This window comes from Larus michahellis, chromosome 11 (assembly GCF_964199755.1).
Source record: "Larus michahellis chromosome 11, bLarMic1.1, whole genome shotgun sequence".
In the NCBI taxonomy this organism is placed as follows: domain Eukaryota; kingdom Metazoa; phylum Chordata; class Aves; order Charadriiformes; family Laridae; genus Larus; species Larus michahellis.
Genome location: NC_133906.1, coordinates 10,264,668 through 10,273,158, shown reverse-complemented (window position 1 = coordinate 10,273,158; position 8,491 = coordinate 10,264,668).

Genomic DNA, 8,491 nt, shown 5'->3' with positions numbered 1-8,491 from the left:
TATTTGAAATAAAACTTTTCTAGTTCTCTAATCTCACAATCTCCAATCATACAAGTAAGCCTCATTAACTGGGAGGAAAAAAGAAATAAAACATACAGCTCAAAGAGAAAGTGAACAGAGTAATCAAAGGGTGCCTCTATAGTGGCTTATGGGCTATAAAATAAAAGAAATGACAAAAGGAGAATGCTCACAAAAACTGCGTTTTGCTGATTGTCGAGGGAGATGTTAAAGACTCACTTTACAGAAACAAAAGGAGGTCTATCAATTTAGCACACTAAAAAGAAGTTTATAGAGGTGGTTTCCATTGCCTGTAGTTCAGCGTTCTGCAACTTTTCCTTTCCCCTCCCTGCCTTACTGCACGGCTGCAGTGCAGCCCCATGTCTCAGGGTATTTCCCCGCATCTCCCCTATCTTCACAGCATCCAGCGCGTTTACTCCTAGCCCTCAGTGCTCTGGTTAGGATGCTTTTCCTGCCGGTGCTGCTCATGCAGGCTGTATGCTCCATCCCATAGACCAAAGTCCTTAGCGATGCAGTCAGCAAAACTGATGCTGTCCTTGCAAGTTCCTTTGTGTACACAGCGTAGAAGGTAAATGCAACTGAATGACAATGCCTTCAGTGCTAAAAGCCTCCGGAATGGTTGTCCATCTCCTCCTGGTCTTTCCCAGGAAGGCGGTGGTGAGTTGGCACACCAGGATGGTCAGCCCCAGTGCCCAAGCGCCCATGGCTTTGCAGCAGCTCGTCCGTGTTGCCCAGCGTTCCGCGGTGGGCACCTGCCACTGGGAGTGGTTCTGGTCCAGGGATCCAGCTGGAGATCTGCCCATCACACCATGTTCCGCTCCATCCCTGTCGCCTGCCAGGACTCTGGGCAGGTACCCCAGCCTGTAGGCATGGCCCTGGGCAGAGCCCCTCTCCTGGCTGAGAATGCCGTCTCTCTCCACCGCCGTCATCAATGTTTCACATGGTGCCCAGCCTGAAAAAGGTTTCTGAGAGAGGTGGTGGAGTCTCCATCTCTGGAGACACTCAAAACCCGCCTGGACGCGTTCCTGTGCAACCTGCTCTGGGTGACCCTGCTCTGGCAGGGGGGTTGGACTAGATGATCTCCAGAGGTGCCTTCCAACCCTACGATTCTATGATTCTGAGCCAATACTGCTAACGAGAGCCCTGTAGCGAATCACCCGCCACCTAGAGCTGGGACATGAGCTATCAAATTAATTTAATTAGTAGTTACTGCAGGCTTTCAAGAGCCATTTGTGCGCTGAGCGTGCCACAGTGGCTGCACAGCCATCTGGCTGAGCCTCAACCTGCAGCCCATCTCCCTGTGCGAAGTGTGGGCAGGGTGAGAATGACGAACTCTCCATGCTGTGGCCTGTGGCATCGTGCAGGGTAACACAGAGGAAAAGTTGCTTGCAAAAAAATAAATTGGAATTAGCCATGTCTGTCCTCTCATGCCACATTGACAGTGGCACCTGGGGTCTCAATACACAGCCGGTGAGGCTGGTAAGAAGTCAGGCACGAGAGGGGGATGGAGGGGATGAGTATGGAGAACAGGGACACGTGCAGTGGGGAGAAGGAGCAGGGAGCCCTGGTGACCTCCCAGAGATGAGGGACCAAGCCCACTCCCAGTTTTGGCTTGGTTTCCTTTGGTCCCTGATCAATCACCCGCTCTTGCCCCATCCAGCGTGTTGCACAACCAGAGAGGCGCCAGGGCTGGGAAACACCATCCCACCCCGGGCAAGGTGCACCCAGGGAGCTGGGGGGTGCCAGCTGCCCCTCAAACCTCTCACCTGCAGGCAGCAAATAAGCAGGATATTGCATTCAGTAGGTCCTGCTGAAGATACAGTGCTGGTTAGTTTGCGCTGTAATCTGCACCTTGTTTAGAGGCTGTCAGCAGGCTGCTGCGTCCGACCGCCCCGTTCCTGCTGCCCTCCCTTGTTATACTTGTTGGTTAAATAAATGTCTATTTTTGTGCTCAGCTTCTGCTTGTTGACCACGTACTCGCAGGGAAATGAAGAGCTGTGTTTATACCAAATGGGTTTATTGAAGTATCAGAAAGCACAAATCAATTTACAAACGAAATTATATGGTACCCCAGGAATCAAAACTGACAAACACAGAGATTTCCTGTTAAATTAATAGCAAGCCAAGATAAAAGGCAATGCAGACCATAAAATTAGTCAGGTACAATATACTCCCTAAAATGTAGAGCTTACAGGCACACTGCTCGATTTCAGAACTAAATAACCTGCAGAGGGGTTTTAAAAATCAATATTGCAGGCCACATGGCAAAACAAATTCCAGAAAACACTGTGTGCATTTTGCAATGGAGGACTTAATCCTGCCTTCCCATGTCCCCTGCGAGTCTGGGACAGGGCTGATGTATGGGAGAGGCTGGGTGGGCCCTCCACGTGAGCTGCAGGAGAGCGCTGGTGGAACTGTTGGACACGATAGACATGGACCTGTTGGACCGTGTTAGACATGGACCTGTTGGAGCGAGTCCAGAGGAGGCCATGAAGATGCTCAGAGGCCCGGAGCCCCTCTGCTGTGAGGGCTGAGAGAGTTGGGGGTGTTCAGCCTGGAGAAGAGAAGGCTCCGGGGAGATCTTAGAGCGCCTTCCAGTCCCTAAAGGGGCTCCAGGAGAGATGAGGAGGGACTCTTTGTGAGGGAGTGGAGCAATAGGATGAGGGGTAATGGTTTTAAACTGAAAGAGGAGAGATTTAGATTAGATGTTAGGAAGAAAGCCTTTACTGTGAGGGTGGTGAGACACTGGAACAGGTTGCCCAGAGAAGCTGTGGCTGCCCCATCCCTGGAGGTGTTCAAGGCCAGGCTGGACGGGGCTTGGAGCAACCTGGTCTGGTGGGAGGTGTCCCTGCCCAGGGCAGGGGGGTTGGAACTAGGTGATCTCTAAGGTCCCTTCCAACCCGAACCATTCTATGGACGATTCTGTGGTATCTTCTACAGCAAGGTCTTTCACTTTTCAAATTGATTTAGGCAGAGGCAAATTCCTCCAGTGCTGGTGGGGCCAAGAGTTGTTGCTTCTCTCCCCGGTTTTGGTACGGGGCTGAGAGTGTGCATTGCTGCAGAGCTGGGGAAATGCCGTTTGTCCAGTAAATAAATTAATAGAAGAGATCAGGCTGGCAGCGAGGGCTCACAGCAAAACAGGAGCAGAGCAGTCATCACCCATCGCATGACTAACAGGCATCTCGGCTTCCCCAGGGCAGCGTAACCCAACTCCAGTGCCGTAAAAATGATGCAATGCTGGAAATCACCCTCGAAAGCTGGAGGACAGCCCCTGGGCAGCCAGGGTGTGCCAGCACGGGACATTGTCTGGAGATGCTCCCTTCACCCTGCTCTGCAGTGAGGAGAGTCCCTGCTGGAAGCCAGGGCCATGGCACGCTGCTGACGGTCACCTTTGGACAGGAGGTGCCCTCCGGGCACGGTGCAGCAGCGAGGTGCTGTGCTAAGTGTATTTTTCCACTAATAGAGCTGTCCTGGGATGGCACAAGGATCTGCCTGCACTCCGTGTTCATCCTGAATGACAGGAACAAGATGCCCAAAGTGTGGCTTTCACAAAGGGCAGCACCTTGGGCTTTGCTTTCTGAGCTCATTTGACACTTTCACACATGTTTTGTAGGGCTTCTCTGACTTCTGCCACTTGTTCTTCTGCCTTCTAATTAACTAACGAGACGTATGATGAAGCCATGACGTGCACAAGAAATGACAGGGCCAGCGAGTGCTGCAGTGTGGCATTCCCCTTGGGCACGCTGCGAACCAGCAGGCACGGGGCAAGATAATGTGCTAATATACATTGAAAAACAAGCACTTTAAAAAGTGAGAGTAGCACGTGCCTCAATAGAGACTGAAGGCTCTTTCACCCCGGGGTGCTCCTGCCTCCCCAGGTACTGGCTTCTCTGGGAGTCTGTCTCTTTTCAAGGCAAATACTTTTTTAAAGCCACCGTAGTTATTGCGAGCGCTCACATCTCAAGGACGTGGGCTAAAACTCTCCTGGAATGTTCCAGGCTTTGAGCTAATAAAACTATTATATGTAAATTAAGTTAGAGGTATCTAATGTTAATCTATTTGGTTTTCATTGCTTTTTTGTTTATGAAACCAAATACAACAATGCATAATAGTAATTAAAGATTGGCTGATGAGCAGGAAATCAATCCATGTCTCCTGGGCAGTCAATGAATATCAGTCATTTTTAAAAATCTGTTGTTTTTTATAAACACGCAATTATTGTCTTACGAAAACTGAATTAGCCAAGTTCAGCTGATGGACGCCTGTATGTGAAGCAGCTCTGGCAGGTGGCAGCGGTTTCTACAGGCTTCAGCTTGGGCTTCTCTCTGGAAGAGGTCCAGGGCGACCCAGCCCAGCCCTGCTTCGGAGCAGCCGGTCCTCCTTGCCATGGTGACCCCTTCCTGCCTGGCCACGTGCAGCCCTTCCACCTGCTGGCCCCCAGCTTCTGTTTTTCTCAGTCAGCCCCTGAGTTTTAGTCGCTTGTCCCTCATAAACCCCTCCGCCAGGCCAACCCTGGGGTGCAGACCCCAGCCTTCCCATGAAAGCCTGCCACCACCCTAAAAAATGCAGAAAATGCAGAATTACCTCTTTAGATCAAAGCCTTCTGTGTTGATCCTGAGGAAGAGAACAATTTAAGCAGAGGGCTATCCTGGGAGCTACCTGTCTGAAATGTTTCGTTTCTCTCCTGGTTTCAGCTGGGACAGAGTTAATTTTCGTTCTAGTGGTGGTTGTGTCTCAGATTCGGTGTGAAAGGAATGTCAATAACACATATTGTTTTAGTTGTTGCTAGGCGATGTTTATAGTTTTCGAGGACTTTTTTCAGCTTCCCATAGAAGCTGAGAAGAAGCCTAGACAGAATGATGGAACGGCCAGTAGGAATATTCTGTACCATAGACATCACGCTTGGTATAAAAATCAGGGTTGGCCGGGGAGGGGGATAAATCAGCGACCACTGCTCGGGATGGTGACAATTCACCAGGTGGTGAGAGTGACTTGTGTCATTATTATTATTATTGTTATTTTCCTTTTCTGATCTTGCTCTATTAAAGTGACTTTATCTCAACCCACAAGCTAGGTTTTTTTTCCTTTCCCCTCCTTCTCTCCCTCTTCTCCCCACCCTTCTTGAGGGAGAGAGGGGTGGTGAGTGGGAGCCCATGTTGTCCTCGCTGTTTGCTGGGGTTAAACCACGACAATTTCACGATGACCCAAGTAAGCCAATGCCCTGGTATGGCTCATGCTGGTCCCACGGCTCTTGTCCATCATGGTGGGGAGAGAGGCAGCTCCGGGCAGAGGTGGCTCTGGCACAGCCACCCCTGCCCAGCTCCAGCAGCGGACCGACCGGCCGAGGGGCTGTGGGAAACCTCCTCCCGCAGACTCCAACTTCCCAGACTGGGTTTAAAAATCTATTTCACGATTCCTTTGGCAGTCTCAAACCGCTGAGAGCCGATGAGTCATGGCCAGGCTTGTTCACAGGTCACTGAGCCATGATAACGAGTTTGTGGCTACACGTGGCACGTCCCTGGGAGCTGCAATCGCAGCGAGTGGCCGATCTGCCACTGAACAAGAGCCAAGAAACTGGTGTACAGACTGTCCTTCACCCTCTGAAACCATCCCCATGCACAGCCCCACCAGCAATTCCCCCTCCGTATCCCGTTCCTCCTCCGCTGCCGCCCCTCTACCCCCAGCCCGACACCCCCAGCCAGCTCTTCCCAGCACACCGAGCCACGGTCCCACGCACAGAGAGCAGCTGCAGGAGATGCTCACTGCCCACCTTGAGAGAGACCAGGGCTGGGTCCCACACAGCCGCAGCTGGATGCTCAGATTCACCTACGGTAGCCAGACTCGCCTTGCTCCTTGGCTGTCTGAATGTGCCTGTGACTGATGCTTCCTCACGTCCACGCTTATTTCCATTCTTCTAAAAATGGGAATTGGCCTTAGCCATCTTTGTAAGCACACAGCGGGCGTTTGTACCCAGGCGTCCCTGTCACCGTTTCCCCTGGTGCTTTTTCATCTGCCCGTGTCAATTGTTGTACCTTGTCTTAATTGTTGTGCCTTGTCTTACACGACATTGTAAAAGCTTCAGGACAGGGCTCGAGTCTTGCAGCATAAACACATCATCTCGCTTAACTAAAGGCAGCCAGAAAAGGGTCATGTTTATTAATCTCTGCAACTAAACATTAAACACATTTCTTAATGCATGGGAACAGGATCAAAACCGGAGAGTGTGATGCCAATCTGAACTGCAAAAATCAGCCAGTTTTGGAGAGAAACTCTCCCTCCTCTCCTTAAAAAGCTCCCTCAGCACATATAGGACACTTACAACTCTTGCTGAGATGCACTCTATGTATAAGAAAATAAAAAGGGTCTGGCAACCTGGGCCTGCAGCAACAGATTAAAGAATCTCAATCTATTTTCTTTGAAAAGGAGAAGACAGATGGGTAACTTGACTGCAGACTCTAAATGCCAGCTTGGAAGAAGCTTTGTGATGATAAGAAGGTCTTCAACTGAGTAGCAGAAGACACAGGCAGATCCAGAGCCTGGAAATCAAAATTAGACAAATTCAGAATAGAAAGCGGAGTAATTAAATAGCAGAACAGCACGCACAGGGATGGAGTGATTCACTATTACTTGCAGGCTTTGAAAATCAGCACACGATGTCTTTCTAAAAGGCTAAACCAGGAGATCGAGGGCCAAGAGGGGAACATGTGTCACTGTCCTGGGGAGCCCAGAATGATAACTTTCAGAATTAATACTGATAGAAACCTGAATAATGAGGAAAGATAGGGGATTCTAAAAGGTGCTATGAGGGAAATAGCCAAGGCTGTAATCCAGTGGCTGTTGTGTGCCACAGTGCTTTCAAGACCTTTGAAAACTCCACCTTACAGCAGGGGAACGCTGTGGACCAGTCACAGTGTGATGCTGAGTCTGCACGTGCCGTGTCCGCGGCAGATGGGAGCCTGCCAGCCTGAAGAACGTCTCCTGGAGCAGCTGTACCTTGTTTCGGGCTGCAGTTCAGTGCCCTCTCACATCCGTGACAAAGCCCATCTCTATCGATATCAGCACAGAAATACGCCTAAATTGCAGCATGCCTCCCGGCACACGTTACAGTCCATGGAGGCTGGTCTTTGCTTGCTCAGAGGGTGAGGCTTCGAGCTGCTTAACACCTTGGGGGTGCAGCTGGTGGGAGGCCAGGCAGGGGCGCAGAGCCCCTCCAACCAGCGTCCTGCCACCAGGAACTGCCAGCCGCTCACTGGGGACAAGGACATGAGTGTCTGGGCAGAGGAGCTCCCTGAGCCTGGCTGGACAAGCCTTTTGAGGTCCAGAAGGGTAATATAAGCATTTACACAATCTCAGTGTCAGAACCTGATAATGGCTATCGTTTACTGCTGCACAAGAAGCAATGTGTAAAGTTACCCTCAAGATGTCCCTTAGCTGAGTGAATCCATCTTAATTAACGCTTCTTAAAAGGGAAAAGGACAAGGCTGGCTGCGTGCCAGATTCCCAAGCGAGTTGAGTGTTAGCTCATCTCTACAGGCCACTGTGGGCCAAGATCAGCCGATTTGCCCCACTGCAAGAAGCCCCGGGTGGTGGCGTGGTCACCTACAGCTCTGTCCCCTGCCATTCCCCACGCTGGCAGCATGCTTGCCAGCTCATCCCCTCTCCTAGGCAGACACCAACACCCAGACACAGGGTGACACCGACGGCAGCTACCTGCAGCCTTCTGGAAGTGTCTTGTGCTGCGTCTTTTCTGCACGGAAGCACCACTGGAGAGCTGACCAAGGGTTCCTCCATCTTAAAGGAGGGCTGGAAAGCATCTCCCTGCTAAAGATGTTCCATCTTCCTTGCACTTGATTTCAGGCCAGCGTCTGTCTCCACCTGCCATCCCTTCCTCCTCTTCTGCTGCTTGTGAGCAAGATGGGACAGAGCAGGAACATCCTTTGCTCCAAAGCCCAGTGTGAAGGGGCTACCAGTGAGCCAAGCAGCTCAGCATACGCATCCCAGGCAGTTCACCGCAATGACAGGTACAGCCGGGCTTTGCTCCCAGGCATGGAGAGCGGGGTGTCCGAGAAGGGCTGTGGTAGAAGGTGGATGAACACCAGAGCAATACTTCAAATCCCCACAGCTCCCAGGAGTGAAGAGTGACTCCGGTTCCCCTTCTCTGCTGCCTTCATCCTCTTCTTCTCACACCGGTACCAGACAGCACTACTCTGCACATCAGCCCAGCTGTGAGCTTTTTGGAAAGTAACACCAAAACAAGGCAGGGAAGCCAGATGCAGGGGGAAGAGCCGGGCTGGCAGGAGCCAGAGGGGATCTCCAGGAAAGCCTGGTGCCTGGGGAGGGGAGGAAAGGCACTGTTTACAATAGCAGCTGGCCCAGCGACTCCCCTTTGCCCTGGTCATGGTTCATGTTTATTTTTTGCATCAGCCAAGGCCTCTCACCCTTGTTTGAAGGCAAGGGAAAGGAAAGGGCTCAT